Below are 18571 nucleotides of genomic sequence, written 5' to 3'. Positions count from 1 at the left end.
TGAGGAAGGAGCTGAGACTGCTTCACACTGCAGTGCTTCCTTTACCTTGTCTCCGTCAGTTCTAGAAACGTATACTATGCTATTCTTTTATAAATGTGCCAAGTCCAACAGCACATGCCCTGGAACCAAGATATTGAATAACAGAAGCAATAACACAGACCTCAGGAGCAGAATTCATTATAGCCCATGGCAGTTCTTAGTTCATACTCAGTAGGTTCCAGTTACGAATATTCCCCACTCAAGTACAGACTTCTGCTTCAAAACAACTCAAGAGACACCAACCGCTTTCTGTTTTATCTCCTGTAGCAGCGATAATGCTTAATGTTATCCCCCATCTGATGCCATTCTGTCTCACGCCATCAAAAGACACAGAAGAACCCTATCTTTGCTTTATTACAGCTTCCTTTCAACATACACTTTGCTTGGGAAAGAACAGAGCTGAGCTTGAATGATACTGCCTCACTCAGAAATTTGACCATTAGCGAAATTGTGAAAAGAGGAACTCTGGTAGTTCAAAAATTCTCTGATAAGAGAGTTCTTCTAATTTTAAGTGAATGAATTATAATGATTGTGTGCCTCCCTTCAGGCTTCTATTGTCAAAATGGTAGCTTCTAAAGTTAAAAAAACAAAACAAAACAAAATATTACCACTTGAGACAACATGAATGGACCTCGAGATAATCATGCTAAGCGAAATAAGCCAGACAGAAAAAGTTAAAAATCACATGATATCACTTATGTGTGGGATATAAACCTAAAAGTGACAAATGAACAGGACAAACAAACAGAGACTCATGGACATGGACTATAGATTAGTGGTTACCAGAGGGTAGCAGGTAGGGGAGGAGGGGAGAGGTAAAGGGGGTCAAATATACAGTAGCTGAAGGAAACTGGACTTTGGGTGGTAAACACATAATAGAATATACAGATGTCAAATTATAAAGCACACCTGAAAATTATATGACTGTATTAACCAATGTTACTCCTATAAACTTAATAAAAATAAATAAAAATAAAAATAAACATTGTATTTTGTTGGGTTATTTCATTATCGAAATTACATATGAATTATATATTTTCGAGTCATTCACTCCTGACAAAGACTATATTCACTCTGTTCTCAGTTGGGTTCTGAGGCTGAGCCCCAGATCTGAGTCACAATCTTGCACGTTACAGCTTGACACCGTCATGTCATAAAAACCACCAGCAGCCAGGGGTGGGAATGGACCAACCAGCACCAAGTGGTGCCCGTCTCCCAGGCTCCCCCAGGAGGAGTCAGAAAAGCGACAGAAAGTGCTTGGGGCGCCTGCCATGTGAAAGAGTCTCTAAAGGTTGACTGTGACCTCCTACTGCTCTTGGAAAGACACTTTACTCCGTGTTTGGGAAATTAATTACTCCCACTTGGTTTAATTTCTGAGAACTTTTCTCCTCAGGTTTCTGGCAATTCTATCCCCACGCATCAGCACGACAACTGGGCTGAATAAGTCTGAAACGCTGTCAGTGACAGATGAGCGGGCTTATGTTTTGGTGACTTCGCTTTCTTCACTTTGGCATACAGCTTCTTTTCATCAAAGAGGTAAAAAAAAACCATGGAGAACATGGAGAGAAAAACCCTTTGTCTCTCATCTGACACCAGATGGATCGCCCTAGTCCCTGCAGTAGCCAGACTGGAGGAACAGGAGACAGGGGAACTGGGATCACGCAGACCTTTTCCTCCGCCACCAGGCAGCCAGTGCTTCTGAGAGGAAACCATAAAACCACCTATATCAGTCCATGCCAGATAAACGCTCATGTCAACTAAGCCTTTTGGCTGGTGAGTAATTATTTGATCCATCTCTTGTTGAATCATAATTTTATTTGCTATCGTAGTTATTTCAAATTGTCTCCACATTTTGTGTTTTGAACAGTATCCCAACACCCTCCAAATAAGGACCCCATTCTCTCTCTAAACTAGGAGGAACGTCGGGACCACCTGTCAGCGGTTTCTGCTGCTTTCCCTCCCGCTGCTCCTGTCATCGCGATTCACCACCCCTTCTGCATACTGACGCCCTCCTGTGGAAGTGCAAGGCTCTGTGTGTGCGTGTGTGTGTGTGCGTGTGCGTGTGTGTGTGTGCGTGTGTGCATGTGTACACACACTCAACTCACCCTCTCACAATCCCGCTACTGATTAGCTACTTTCTCACTTTGCTGTCTTCCTTTTGGCTCTAGAAATTCCTGTTCCTCTACTTGTGACCATATGTGCCTAGTAATCCTAAACCGACTTTCTCATAGTTTCCCTCTCGAGGTCTTACCCCGAGTCTCCCTGCTTCCTTTGCTCCCCCGGCTCCCCCTGACCGCGCCGCCCCCCGTGCACGTGGGTGGCCTTACCCTCCGCTGGGCCCAGGGGTGGAGCACTTTGGTTGCTTCATTTTTCTCCCCAAAATTTTCTTCTTTGATATTTGTAGCATTCGCTGTTGCTTCCAAATTTTCACTCCTCTTCTTTGGTCTCCTTAATTGACCCTTATTCAACATTCCGTTTCCTAAATATAGACATTTCCTGAGATTCTATGCTAAATTCTATTTTGCCTTTCTGGACTTTCTCCTTTAATGAGCCCCTTTACCCTCACGGTTTGGATTATTACACTGAACAAGTCACAGTCTAGCTCCCTGGTCATCTTCTCTGTCTACACTCATACCTCATCAGCTCCTCAAACTCAAAATATTATAAAACAAGTCCATCTTTATAATCAACCTCTCCTAATTTTCAGTTTTAATCTTACAATACTATTCCTCTGTTCAAGTTATTATTCCCTTACTAAACAGTAAGTTCCATGAGGACTAGGTTGTTCATCCCTCTCATTACAACTAAAATAATACATGCCAAATGAATGAATGAGAAAATGAATGAGTGATTCCTGGTTATCTAGGCTTGAAAACTTCAATTATTTTGACTCTTCTTACCATTACTCCACTAATCAAAATGGTGGGCAAGTCTCTTGTCTTCACGCATACAGCACGTCTTCACTCTGCACTCTCTACTCTGACTGCAGGTACTGTGGTGGTTTAAATTTTTAAATTGCTCTTGCTTGGCCTCTTGTTTTAGCCTTCTAAATGGTCTTTCAAATGGCCAGAAGCAGTTTCTCCCTCCACTCAATTCCTTCCATACGTTTAGGATATTTCTTACTTGTATTAGGCAGCATAGCCATAGCGTATATTTGTAATGGCTCTCTAAATTGCACTCTCATTAAGCAGAAGGTTTGTCATATCATCCTTTTTATCTCTCACAGCATTTAATGTATAGTTCTTTATTATTAAAATAATTGCTCAATAAACTCATGTGAATGAGTAAACACCACTGCCAGAGTAAACCTCATAAAGCACATCTCTTATCTAGTCACTTACCACAATTAAAACCTTTAGTGGCTCCCCATTGCATACCAAATTAAGTGTAAACTCCTACCCTACCACTCCCTGCCCATCCATAACATAGTCCAAAACCACCTTGCCAGGGTTACACCTTTTTCTCTTTTTATATATACTGTATTCTGACCATTGTAGGGAAGGCAAAACTGTACCTATTTTAGGTTTTTAGCTGGCACTCTTTAACAAAGAGAAGGTTTACACATTAATGTGTGCTGCACACATCACATGGGAGAAACCGTGACGATTAGTAACTCAAGAGTCGCAGCTAGAACTCTGGCCTATATAGTATCTTCAATAAAGAATAAATTTGTACAAAAATGACAAGAGAAAAGAAAGCAGTTTTATGCTTCCAAGGGCAGCAAACTATGCGAAGGTAAATATATGGGGGGAACAATGGAGGTTTGCAGATTCCACCCAGGCCTCTGGACTGCTAAGCCTTTGACTCTAGTTAAAGGAGAAATATATGGTACCTTCAGGCAGAAAAGGAAAAATAAACGACTTTTCCCACATTTGCTGCTGCTTAATTGTCTTTGGCTCAAAATAAATTTTGTGTCAAAGGCATATTTTGGGGTGACGCACTCTAATATCTTTCACCACTCTAGTCTACTTTGTCAGTGGTAATCCTCAGATTGCTCCTCCAAAAACATCTCCGTCTTAGTTCCTGCCTGTTAAAATCCTATCTACTCTTGAAGATCTGTGTTCAAGAGTTCAGTATGTTGGAAGCTAAGGTGAGGCAATGAGTTGATAGAAGAGAATAAAGACACTGGGACCTATTTCCTACGGATTTATCTTTTGCCAAATCCCTGCCTGAACTACGTGTACTACTATCCAGAATTCCTGTCATTGTTCTGCTCTTTGCTGCGGCTCCATAACCAGCATTTAGTATAGGTTGTGTTTAAAATAGTCTAGCCCAGTCAACATTCTCTAGTCAATCTCATAGCATGTGGATCTAGTTTTCTCCAACATCAAGTAATTTACAGTTTTGCAGGGGAGACTGGCAAGAACATAACAAATACAGTATGTGGCAATGAACAAATAAATTGGGAAGACTAGGATATGCAACTGGAAAAGCCTTTTCCCATAGTGTTTGTTCGTTTCCTTCCCCATGTAATTTCTCACTTTTCTTTATTACCTTTAAACCTTCACTTACTGGGATTCGGGCAGCAGCTGAATCATTCAAAGTTAATCTCATAAATAAAATTTTACATCTGGCAGTGTTATCTATTCCCAGGCTGAGAGAAAGAAACGTAGGGCACTGTCTAAGCATCGCAGATACTGGTCTCATTGGATGTAGTTCTAGGGTCAACTGGAAGCCCTTTACATCAGTCACCAGTTATTGCTGAGTGACCACCCAAGCATGGCCCTAGGCTATATGAAGCCAGTTGCACAGATGTAGCCCTTGCTGTTTAGGTGCTTACAATCCGAAACTTTAAAACACAGTCTTGCCCTCAGGATCTGCCAAGATCAAAGCTCCGCATGCTGGTTCTCTTCTCGGGAAACCATTAGTTAACACCTCTCCACAAACAGAGCTCCCTCTGACGTCCCTTCTGCTGCATTCGTTCCTTTGTCTTATGATCCTCCTGAAATAAACAGGTAGGATCAAAAGCTTCACCAGTGAGCTAACTTCCCTGGTATTCATGCCTCTGCCTACCAGACAAGAGTTTCCTTTCGTATCACCCAAGAGTATATTCTATTGCGCATGTGAGCTGCCAGGATGCCATCTGACACTCTGAAGATGATGTTAAACAATGTCAGGGAAATACTAAGAAGTATCCTACTGAGAAAATCATCCACTTACTAAAGATTAGAAGCATGCGGGAAAGCCAAACAGGCCCAATAGGAAAGAGACACATAAAAACGAAAGGTCAGAAAGTATAGGGATGAGTGACTGAAGGAAAGAAATAAACAGAAATCAAGTGACTCAGAGCCAATGAATTCTCTAAAGCCAATGAAAATAAAATCACACACGATTGCTCGGTGATTATATAAAAGTTGGGGAGTTACGTGTAAACGTAAAGCTTCTTATTCGAACCCATTCAATACTTCATCTCATCTCTTTTCCCATCTTTGACTTTGGGCATAGTCAGCTCCTTCTCACTCATTCACAGAACAGACATTCGTGTGAACTCCTCATTTCCCTATGTTGACTAATCTGAGAAAAGAAAAAGGGGCCACTGGCTTAGCAATGACTGCCAGATGGCAGCCAGGACCCAAACATCCCCAGGCATCTCAAGGAAGTAAAGAGTCATTTACTGCAGGTGACAACACCGCTTGACACAAGGCAAAGCATGACTTAGAGATCTGAGAACAGTATGGAGACTCGTTTGGCATTAACCAAGACCTAAACAAAAATCAACCCTGAACCATCAGGGGAAATTATTGACATTAAATCTATTCTTCAAGATTAGAGTAAGGCATTCGTAGATTGTAGCTGAGGCCTTTGTACTCCCAGAAAATTAGTCTGTAAACTCCTCTGACAGGGTTTGTGAATAACTCAAATGAATACAGCCTCAGTTCAATTTGGAATTAAATTACCATTTACAGTTCCACTGGCATCTGTGCTATGCTGGCCTTTAGACAAGTGCCTTTTCTCTCTGTCTCTGTCTCTGCCTCTCTCCCTGCTTTTCTCCGTCCCTCCCTCCTTCCCTCCTTCCTTCCTGATCCTGCCAACGAGATGGGCTTGTATGTAATGTGAAAGGCAGAATATAGAACCCAATTTTCCTTTGTCAGAGGTAAGAGCCACGGGGGCTTTGGCAGGTGTGAGTTCTCGAAAGGGCAGTTTGAACCTATTCCCCTGCCAGCCACTCGCTGTGAAGAGTGTGGGAGCAGCTGAGACACGGGCAGCCATTTCCTGCATTTTTCTGACCTCTAGTGGCAGCACCTTCCTGACTTTCGGGATCACAGCTGCGTCATGACCTAAAAGCTGGTGACAGGTGCCTCACATTTGCCTCCCTGGTCCTTCCAACAGATTGGTGTGCGCCTCTCTGTGTTAAATCCATTTCTCTGAAACACTTGAGAGGTTTGGGAAGTTTTTGTTCCCAGAAAACTAGTCCCCATCTCACTTCTGCGGTTAGAATCTTAGAACGTTTCTCACACATCAGGGTAAACTGACAGCTTTTTTATCCCGTCGCTTATTTTTGAACATCTTTATTCAGATATATTCACCTACCATAACATTCACTCTTTTATGATTCAAAGACTTTAGTTATTCGGAGTTGTGCATTCATCAACACAGTTGATCTGAGAACAGTTTCTTAGCCGCCACAAGAAACTCCACACACTTTAGAACCATCACTCTCCACTGCGACTGGCTGCTTTCATTTATTATAATGTTCGAGATGTATTCATGTTGTACAATGTATCTGTAATCTGTTACTTTATAGAGCTGAATAATATGCCGTGAATAAAACCACATTTTATTTATCTATAACTTGATGAATATTTGAATTGCTTCCACTTTTTGGCTATTATAATGATTCTACAAACATTCATGACATGGTTTCAGCTTTTTTGGGTATATACCTAGGAGTGAAATTTTTAGGTCATACGATAACTGTTGTGTTGAATCATTTTAGCACCTTCCAGACTATTCTCTAGAGTACCTGTGCTGTTTTCTATTCCCGCCAACAGTGAATGAGGGATCCAGTTTTTCCACTTCCTTAACAACACTTCTTATTTGTCCTCTAGATTAAAGCCACCCTGATGGATGCAAATGTGTATTATAATGGGATTCCATCCTGCATTGCTTTGATAGCTAATGATGTTGAGTTTTTTCTTATGTGTTTTTTGGTCATTATATGTATTTTTCCCTGTTTTTATTGGGTAATTTACCTTTCTTATTGGGTTGTAAGAGTACTTTATATTGTATAGATACAAGTCCATTACCAGATAGATAATTTGCAAAAATTTTCTCCTATTCTGTGGACTATCTTTTCACTTTCTTGATGTTGTCCTTTGAGGAGCAAATTTTTAAAAAATTTTGATGATATCCAATTTAAATATTGTTTTTTGTTTCTTTGCTTTTAGTGTCACATCTAAGAAACCGACTAATCCAAAGTTACCAAGATTCATGCCTATATTTTCTTCAAAGTACGTATATTTAGCTGTTACATTTAGGCTTTCGATCCATGTTGGAATGATTTTGTGTATATGGTGTGAGGAAGAGATCCAAACATCATTCCTCCACACGTGTATATCCCTTTTTCCAGCACTGCTTGTTGAAAAAATATTCTTTTCCCATTTATATGTCTGAGCACGCCTGTAAAAATTCAGTTGACTGTAAACATAAGGTCTTCTTTCTGGACTTGTAACTTTTCCTTTGATCTTTATCTTTTTTCTATTACCACACTGTCTAGGTTACTGCAACTTCATTAATAAGTTTTGAAATTGGGGACTCAGAGTTCTCCAATTCTGTTCTTCTCTTTAAAGGTTTTTAAAAAATTCTCAGTACCTTGAATTTCCATATGAACGTTATGAGTAGCTTGTAAATTTCTATAAAGCCAGCTAAGATATTGATAGAGATTATGTTGAATCTGTAGGTCAATTTGAAGAGTACTGCCATCTTAACAATACTAAATGTTCCAATACATAAACACAGGATGACTTTCAATTTATTTAGGGTTTCTAAGTATCTTTTAACAGTGTTTTTTAGTTGTCAGAATATAAATTTTGCACTTATTTTGTTAAATTTATTCCTAAGTATTTTTAAATGCTGTTGTAAATGGAATTGCATTTTTATTTCAGTTTTGGTTTGTTCATTATTACTGTACAGAAATACAATGAGTTTATACTTTGGTGACCTTTCTGAAAATATTATTTCTAATAGCTTAGTAAATCCCTTAGAAATTTTTTCTATACAATATTATATCACATATTTTTCCTATACAATATTATATTCACTTTTGCTTTCCTAATCAGATGCCTTTTATTTTATTTTCATTTAACTGCCCTGACTGGAACCTCTGGCACATTGTGGTATAGGCACGAGAGCCACTTGTTCCTGATCTCAGAGAAAAACCATTCAGTCTTTCACCATTAAGTATGACATTAACTGTGGGGTTTTACAGATTCAGTTTATTAGGTTGAGGAAATTCTCTTGTGGAATAGCAGTTTGTTGATTTGTTTTTTTTTAATGAAGGAGAACTGAATTTTTCAAAAATTTTTTTTCTGTGTCTTATTGAGATAATCATGTGATTTTTGTTGAAAGGTTGCTGGGAAAGAGAAGACATGTAAATACATAATATAATTAAAGTCATATTTCCTATTTTTCACACATAATGTACTAATATGTAATTCAGAAAAAGAAGAGCATATTTTTAGCTGATGTGAGGCCTAAAGCAGGGTTTACCTAAGAGGAAGAAATCCTATATGAGCAGAACAGTAAAGGATTGTTGATACTGCACGTGCAGAGATGGGATAAAGGACTAGCCAGAGAGAGAAGTCATAATTGAAGGACAGAATAGATACCATTCCTGATATATATTAGATATGTGAAAGGAAAGTGTGTGACATGAATTTGTAAATGGAAATTCAGACCTGGTTAGGAGGTGTTCTAGCTTTGAGAGCTAGGTCAAACATTACCAGTATAGATCTGGAATTGATGAAGAGCCACTCGTGTTTTTTTAAAGATGGACATGGGCAGTGTTACATGATCAGAATCATGCTTTTGAAGGACAGATGAGGCAGCTACATGCCTGGGAGACAAAGGTGAAAGGCTGCGAGCAGTAATTGCTGTCAACCTTGTAAAACACCTCGCTTTAGAAGAGCAGGGTAAATCAGACACACGTCGATGGGCAATGTCTGGTTTCCATTAGGTTTCTTTTAAAATTAAACAGTTTAAACAAATGGAAAAAAAATGTGTCAAATAAAACACAGTCAAAAATTTTATTGAATCCTTAAACATCCACCAAATAGGCAAAGCAATGATCTTACTATCTGCTGAGACTTTCCTGAAAGCTTGCCAAAGTAGAAAACTTCAGGATGAATATTCTGATTATTTGTAAAGAACCTTAAATTTGTTATTTATAAAAGGATCAGCATTCTAGAGCTTGAATAGGTTTAAATGACATCAGCTAAATATTTTTACAATGCCCCAAACATTGTTTTTGAATATTTTCTAAACTATCTGGCTTATTTCAATGGAAAAAAGGACCATTTCATTTCCTTATTTATTAATGCATTAGGCATTTATTTAAAGTGTTTGTTTTGTTGTTTATCCTTTCTTCTAAGTGACATTAATTATATCTCTATTTCTATATTTACCTGACTAAAATGTACATGGTTAAATAGGACAGAGTAAGGTCTGCTTCAAGGACATTATAAAGATGGTAACAGACTTACAGATTATAGAATGTGATACTGTACATAAATATACCTAATTTTCTCTATTCAGAAAATTCTTCATTCTAAGAGAGTCAAAATCAGTAAATATTTAAGTAAGTATAATCTTTTTCTATTACTTTTTAAAGGAGGGTTAGTTTTTGCTTTCACACACATGATTTAAAAGTTGCTTATGGGGAAATAAAAAGGGAGACATACTGCATCGTAGACGATTTATAAATAATTGAAGAAATGACTAAAAACTATCTACATTTTTGAATGCATTGTCTTTGCAAACAAATATTTAGAAATAATAAAGTCTAATGTAAAAGTAAGTTCACTGTAAAATCTTTAATAATTTATGTTGCATATTAAACTATCAGTGATAATTCGAGCATAACAAGGTACTGGTTGCTGATTGTTATCTACTCTCAGAGGAATAAAATAAAATTTTCTACATCCACAGTAACTAGCTCACATTTTTTAGGTAACTATAAAACAAAAGAAAGCTAATTTAGTTATATCGATTTCAGAAAAAAATAGACAATAAGACAAAACATATTTTTAGGGTTGCCACATAAATGATCAAAGTTTAAATTCATCAAAATAGATAACAATTTTAACTTCTTTTATTTCCAATAAGCTAGCCTCAAATTATATAAATAAAAAAATGGATAGAACTACTGGGAGGTTTAATTAAATATACTAATACAGAGGGAAAGTTCAACACCCTTCTACTACTCACTGAAAAGACAAATAACCAAAAGATAATTAAGGATATTATTTGAATGGTAAAAATAAGTTTACTCTAATGGAGATACACAGATTTCTTTGCCCTCAAATTAGAATAAACAAATTCTAATTGACTGTATACGGCATATTCACAAAATTTGTCATTTACTAGACCATAAATCAGACAATAAATTTTAAAGCATAGATATCATGTACATTATGTTCTCTCAGGACAATGAAATGTAGGTAAAATGTGAAAGAACAACAATAAAAGATGAATAAACCTCCATATATTTGGACATTTTAAAAAACTTATCTGAACAGCTTATGATAAAAGAAGTTGACATAATGTAAATTTAAAAGACTACTTAGAACTAACTAAAAATAACCACACTGCATCAAACTCTGTGAGAAAATGCAGAAACAATGTTTATATCTCTATAGCTTTAAATCTTTACGTAAGGAAGAAAAAATAATTTTTTTCTCTATCCTTCTAGGTTCTTGGCTGAGACAACCTTCTCCACCCCTGCTCCATTCTATAATGAAAGACAGATTAACAGAAGAAAAAGAAACAGAAGTTTAATAAAAGGTATACTTCCTGTGTCCATGGAGGGTACCCAGGAAGACTGAATAGCTCCTGAAATGGCCCAAACCACCAGCTTAAACACCTTCTCCAGCTAAAGACAAAAGAAGATGTTGTGGGGGGGGTGGGAGGAGGTCAGTTATTGGAGGTTATTAAGAAAAGCACAGTAAACAGGGATGGGGTTGTTATGCAGATTTAGTTCCCTGCCTTCTTCACTGATAGCAGTTTCTAGAGATTTAGTCAACCTCCTCTTTCCGGTACAGAGAGGAAGACACCCTTACACACACGTGGATGTTCCTTTTAAATGTACATTTCTTTTATAAAAGTTTAACTTCTACTTGGTTTTCAGAGCTTCCCCAGGGTCTGCTGTTTCTTAAAAATAATCAGCCTAAAATAATCCTTATGCTAAAGAGGCATATTTTAGGGTCACAAATTTTGCTCCCCTCACTTAAAAGAAAAATGGTTAAAAAATAATAAACTTTCTTATAAAAGAAGCACAGACAAAATCCCAATGAGAAGGAATAACAGTAGTAGATCAGTGAACTAGAAACACATGCACATGAGTGTGTACCATGTGCACCAAGGCAAGACTGTTCTCAGGACTGCCCGTAACGACAACAACTGGAAAAAGCATCCGCGCTACCAACTAATAAGGCGATGTACACTTGAATTGTGTTACAGCCCCTGGAACATCAATGAGCAGTAAAAATGAATGAAAGAAAGCTACAGGCAAGAGACTGGCTATATCTTTGTGTTTAACCTGTCATAGAGAATGAGTTGGAGAGTATCTGAAAGAATGAAAAAAAAAGGTCCCAAAAGACAATATATAGAGTGTACTACTATAAAATTTAAAAATAAGTAATGTATATTTAAACATTTTATTTTGAGATAATCACTGATTCAAAGACGATTATAAAAAATAATACAGAGAGACCCTGTGTACACTTTATGAAGTTTCTCCCACTGGTATTATCTTGCAAAACTACAGGACAAGATCATGACCAGGTTATTAAGATTAATTCAAACCACCAATCTTACTGGATTTCTCAAGTTTAACGTGTACTCACTTGTGTGTGTGTGTTTAGTTCTGTGCAACCTTAAGTTTGTGTATCCATCACCACAGTCACACAAAACAATCCCATCGCAAGGGTCCCTCCAGTTACCCTTTTGTAACCCCACCCCTCTGGTAACCACTGATCTGTCCTACAATGCTAAAGTTTTGTTATTTCAAGAATCTTATATAAATGGGATCAGATACTATGTAACCACTTGGGACTGACTTTTTTCTCTCATCATAACTCCCTGTTGACTCACTCATGTTGTCGCCCGCACCAGTAGTTTGCCCATATTCTTACTGAGTGGATTCCACGGTGTGCATGTACCAAAGTCTGTGTAACCACTCACCCACTGAAGGGCATCTGGGTTGTCCTCAGAATTTAGTTATTATGAATCAAGCTGCTATTTTTCATGCACAGTTTTTTTTATTTTGTTTTGTTTTAATGAATACGAGTTTCCATTTCTCTGGGATGAATGCCTGTGTTCCATAGCTGGGCTGTATGGTAACTGTAGGTTTAATATTACAAGCCATGTTAAGTTGTTTTCCAAAGTGGCCGGACCATTCCTGCTGTCAATGAATAAGTGATCCAGTTGCTCTGTATCCTTGTCAGCATTTGTTATTGTCGTTATTTCTTATTTTAGCCATTCTGATAGGCATGTAAGGATATCTCATTGTGGTTTTAATTTGCATTTTCCTAATAGCTAATGATGTTAACATCTTTTTATGTGCCAAATATTTTATCCTAATTTTTTCCTAAAAGTTTTATAACTTTACATTTTACACTTAAGTACATTACTCATTTTGAGTTATTAAGCAATAGAAATACATACATGTGATCAGATCTGTGCATCTTGATAACTATCCAGACGAAGCAAGGTATGATTTCAAAGCCTTAAACTTTACTATCATTTATTTGCCTTTAAAAAAAAAGAAAAATCATGCTTTGATTTTTATTTCTCTTAAACATTAATTCAGCAAAAATGCATGTGGGGAAATTGAAACTTTAAACCACAGACTTCTGTAAATAATTTCCATTTCTAGTCAGCTTCATCAGAGCCGAAGCCTGTGAACTGTCATATATTTCCTAACAGCAGTTCTCTTAGCAAAAAAATCATTTGTTCTAAGGTGTGACTCTTTAGATAAAGAATGCCGTGTTTACTTTGCCACTTGAATTTTCCTTTACCAAACACGAGTGTTGGGTATTGGGTAGGGGGGAGGGGAGTGATAATTGGAATAAAGGTCAGGCTCCTGTTCAGGTACAACTTTGACAAGCAATTGAAATTCAGTCATTTCCAATTCCACATTGAGACATGTCTAGAAACCCACTGGCTACGTGCTCTAATTTCTGACTTTTCATCCTTTGAAGCCTACTTATGATGTGCGAACATGCTGAGGGCGATGTGAATGCGAAAGAGCGTTCAGAATAGTTTCTACTGTGGCTTTGTTTGTTGATGACAGGCATCCCCCTGAACTTGACTGCAGTACCAGTCAAGTTCCCCCTGTGCACACGCATGCACTCTGCTATATGCCACTCTGCTATGTGACAGTTGATGGCAACAGCTAGAATTTGTACAGAACCTCCACTTTGAAGTTACCACAGGGTAAAAAATATTGCAGTTTAAGGATTACACAAATTTTTCAATTATAATAATATAAATTATGATATTTCCCTTTTAAAGAAATATTAACTACTAAATGCTACTACATATTTTTCTTATAAAATGCTTTGTCACAATTTTTCTCCTATGGTTTGGAGCTTAGAAGATCAAATTATATTTTTGAATAGGAAATCTGGTCTATGTTTCTCATTACATTCTCGTTACACTGCTAGGCGGTGTAATAGGTGTGAATGTTGTAATTTTATAAATGATGACTAAGACTAAATGTTAGGGTATTTGAGAGGATGAAAAAAGACTGATAAGATTGTTCATTTGGAACTCATTTTCTTTCCCATCACATTAGAATTGTGCCATTTTGTTTTTAGAGTGACACTGATTTTAACAGGAATGCAAAATAAACAAACAGAAACCCCAGAGTCTAGTTGCATGATAAAATACTTGGAAAAACTAGGTCAATATATGTTGCTCAAATTTTTAAAAGTATGATACAGTGCAATGTAACCCACCCACCCCCAAAAGATATGGGGTTTCTTTTTTCTAACATCTTAAGATGTTTCTTTTTATAAACATTTCAAGGGAAGTACTATTCCAAGATACAGAATTTGAGAAAGATGCTGCTTCTAAAGTAGATATACTTCTCAATGAAGTGGTCTTTGGAAAAAAAAATCTAGATCACTTTTAAAAGCAGAGTCACAGAATCATTTTTTCCACAAGGTACTGAGGAAACATTGACTTTGGAGTGACTACAAGTATGTGCTGAGAGTTACGTATATTTTGTTCTCAATATTTTCTTAAAACCACAGGAAGGGATTAGGTTTTACACGTTCTCTCAGATCCTCACATCTTTAAAGGAAGACAAAGGTATCAGGGTATGCTATGACTGATTCTCCAGGGGACTTCTGTTTGCATTTTATAACACTCTTGTTTTGGTATTTAGGATTTTCTAGGGTATACAAGAAGCCTAGAAAAGATTCCAGAACATGGCAGGGCCTCTGACAAAAGGGAGGCAGATTGTCCTTCAAGGGGTTTCCACACAGACTGACAAAAAAAGTTATTTTTTTGGCCTTTGTCACTCATACCTTGTTTATTTCCACGCTCTACCCTTTCCACCCTTTGTCCCACATGTGCATATACTCACAAACAATTCCAATATGCAAGCCAGGAGAAGCAAAATGTGCATTATGACAACACAGATAAGAATGCTTTGAAATCTCTAGTCTTGAGCATTTTAAAAGCTGCTACACATTTTTTATCATTCTGGTGCATTTCATTCAATTTGATTATATCAGTATTTATCAAACTTCTATGTTCCAGGATTTATAATAATAATAATAATAATAATAATAATAATAATTAATAATAATAATAATAATAATAATAAAAAGGCCAAGAGTGAACAAGATAGAATTCCTGTAGACACAGGGCTTAGGGTTAAATATGGACATTGGGCCGGAAAGCGAAGTATATGAAGTACTTTAGGAAAGAGTTCAGGGTACAATGCGTCAGTTAAAACTTGGGGATTTAAACTTGTCTAGGGATGACAAAGGTTTCCTTAAAGAATTAACTTAAACTGATGGAAAAAATAAATGGGAATAAGATGAGGATGAAGGAGTAATCGCAGCTTGTACAAATATATTTCCATGCAAAAAAAAAAAAAAATCCCAGGACGAATAGATTCTGTAAATAATGCTTGAAATCTGAAAGAAGATCAGAAGTTTTATAGCATAAAGGACAAAGATAAAGTGACATGAGATAAGACTAAAGCTATACAGACCAGACTGTGGATAGTTTTGTAAGGATTTGGGGTATTTTAAGACAATGTGAAGCTACTACACAGTTTTTAAGATGAGCAAGGATGAGATTAGGTTTGTCATTCTCACAAAGATTCCTGTGGTTCCTGGGTCAAGAATGAATTAATAAGGGAAGCATAGACATGAGAGAGTAATTGGAAAACTCTCATGGTAATAATTCTTTGAATTTCAGTAACGATGGCATAAGAAGTAATGTTAACATTAATATTTCAGACACTTCTGAGGTAGGAAAAACAATTTGATGAATTAGATGTGGAGTATGAGGGGGACTTCCACTTTCAAGGCCGACTGGCTCGGGGTGGCAAAAGGAACATGGAAAGGAGACTATGCCTCCTGAGGTGGTGGATTAGTTGGTTAGTATGTTGAATTTTAAGTCAATGACCTCTGTTTAGCCTCCTCAGCATTTACAGAATGAATGAGAAGGCACAGGGTGCCCACGGCTCCCTCACTCCTCCCCATTCTGGCACTGACATTCACTCTGTAGTGTTTGATTTAGGATTATAAGTGTCCGCCCCAATTTAATCTTTGAAACAGTGTTAATTCTGAACTGGATTCCAATATTGAGTGCAATGCACAAACACACATCTGCTTGTCTTTCATGAGTGCTGGCATTCCCCAAAAAAGTATCGGCTAAAACCCGGTGTGACTAAGTAAACCTTCACGAAAACTCATCTCTCTGCTGCTCGACCCAACATCACTGGTAGTAAACACGCTATCCCAAGTCTCACACAGCCAATCTGAGAATCTCCTTTTAAAAACACTGCATCGTGCTTTATTTTCTTTCTGAAACTACCAGATAACATAGCAGGTATAAGGAGATTTAACTTCAACTGAAACTCTAAGGTCACCAATCGTGATAATGATGAATGTCTATAGAATGCTTCAAGTAATTCTGGGTCCCTTGTTGTCATTCATAAATTCAAACTGGTATCTAGTGGGTATAATCAGATACGCTCAATCTGTCCAGTTGTACTCCAATCTCATAACAGAAAATCAGATTTTCATTTACAACGGTTTAACCAACTTTTTCTGTCAGAGGGTAGCATGCAGTTACTTCTAAGACTAGAATCAGTGTGTAATTCTTGGACTATGAAGTGGCAATCACATCCTTCTGGGGCTCTAGTCACTTATGTCAACTTCAAGACCGGCCACCTCCCATCCGGAGCGTCTGTGGTTAAGGAGCAGCAGTTCCTTACATAAGGGCGATGGAACTCCAATTTTAAAGTTGTACAGACTCATGATGAGAAACTTAAAAAAAGAGTAAACAAAATAAATGGAAAGAATTACCAGAGATTGATTAGTTCTTATCTTTGACCTTTCCTTTCCAGAGTTTAAGATATCTTTGCTTTCTTTACTGAATAAAAGATAGCAATTGGAAAACTAAAGAAAATCGAAATTTTAAAGGAAAGAGTTTGGGATAGAATAAGAGAAAAAGAAAAAAAACTTTTCAATAAATATTACAGTTTTTATTACCATGCTATTATGTTCCAGTCTATAAAGTATGTGTCGTATTTGAAAAATCAGTGTCAACCACTGGACCATGGAGTATACAATGTCAACCTGGCTTCACTTCATCCTGCAGACGGAATTCATGTGAAGCCAAATTTCAGATCCAAGTACAACTGGAAAATCAGGACTTTGGTTGCAGCGAAAGCATATCATGAAATCAGTTTCATTGCCTGTTGTAGTTGCTGTTTCTGTAACCATGACAACAAACCGTAAACAACAGTAAATACAACCATTAGGGCTTCTAACCCACCACACCACCAAGAGCGTATGGAAAACTGCATGGAAAGAGAGTACTTTCGTCAAGGAGACCAAGTGGCCGGAGGATTTCAGAGAAAGCTGCTCTCTCATGGCAGACACTGAACACTCGAGCTTAGATCTCTCACTCGGAAAGGTCTGTGGGGTTCTACCGTCCGTTCCTTCATCTGTGTGGAATATTCCATGCAGGCCTGAGCATTGGACGCTAGAGCGCTTCCTAAATTCACAGCCCACTGCAAAGCAAATTTCATTTTTTAAAAATCACTACCTTGTATGTCTGTCCTGTAAATTTTTGAGAATAGGGACCATTTATTTACAGATCAATCAATAACAGTGGGATTTTAAAAAATGAAAATAAAGTTAAATCTTGAAAATTTATAATTGGAGCAATTTTTATTTAGTTAGTTAATTTTCTTTTATTTAGTTAATTTTCTTGAATATCAAAAATTGGTACATAAAGTTGTTTTTCTACTGTACCAAAAGGCTTATACAAAAGAGTGTGTTCACTAACCCTATGTCTTTCCACCTCAGACAACTTCTCCAGAGAGAATAATTCTAAATGATTCCTCAGGTAATTGCGTCCATATTTCTAAATATTATGTTTACATTGCTATTTAGTGAGCAGTAATTTGGCTTTTATCTACTGACTCCTTGCTAGGCTAGATGTATCTCTCTGTTTAGCTTGACCTCCTCTACCCTCCCAATAGAATTAAATAACTACTGGTTTATCAAATTAAACGACCAGTGTTTATGTCATCATGACTATACGTTACTGTTGACCACAGAGCCAAATATTGTACTATGACTGCATTTTTATTTGTATAAACTTGTTTTCCTTAAATCAATAACTTCCTCTTTTTTACTTATCTTTCTCTCCTCCTCTCTCTCTCTCTCTCTCACTTTCTCCTTACTCTCCCTCCCCCCCGCCTCATTTCTGCCCTCTGTCTCTCCACCCTTCTTTTGGGTTAGAGCCACCTATTTCTGTATCTTATGTCTTTATCTATCTTAATTCATGTTACTGCTTCCTCTAATCACCCCTGAGAAGGACCGCATAGGGACAAGAAGTCTGGGTCCTTACATATCTGAAATACGTCTTCGTAGGTTACATATATTTGAATTAAAATACGTCTAGTTATAGAAACATAGTTTTCAGAATTGTTAAAGCAGTTCTGAAATTTGTCAGTCACTTACTTTTAAAACTAATTTTATTAAATATGTATGCATCTCTAAATAATATATTATGCAGTTTTGCCATTTTTGAATATTAAAAAGTGGAATTATATGAA

The 18571-nt window shown here is 37.2% G+C and overlaps 1 long non-coding RNA gene across 3 annotated transcripts in view; it reads right to left on the bottom strand.

The window, feature by feature from the left end:
- LOC120616235 (uncharacterized) overlaps nt 1-18571 on the bottom strand; it is a 240076-nt gene that overhangs the window by 162162 nt on the left and 59343 nt on the right. The window lies entirely within an intron of this gene.

Source organism: Pteropus medius, unplaced genomic scaffold, assembly GCF_902729225.1.
Source record: "Pteropus medius unplaced genomic scaffold, Ma_sr-lr_union100, whole genome shotgun sequence".
NCBI lineage: Eukaryota > Metazoa > Chordata > Mammalia > Chiroptera > Pteropodidae > Pteropus > Pteropus medius.
The sequence above is the reverse complement of the archived record's forward strand: the minus strand, read 5'-3'. Positions and strand labels throughout refer to the sequence as shown.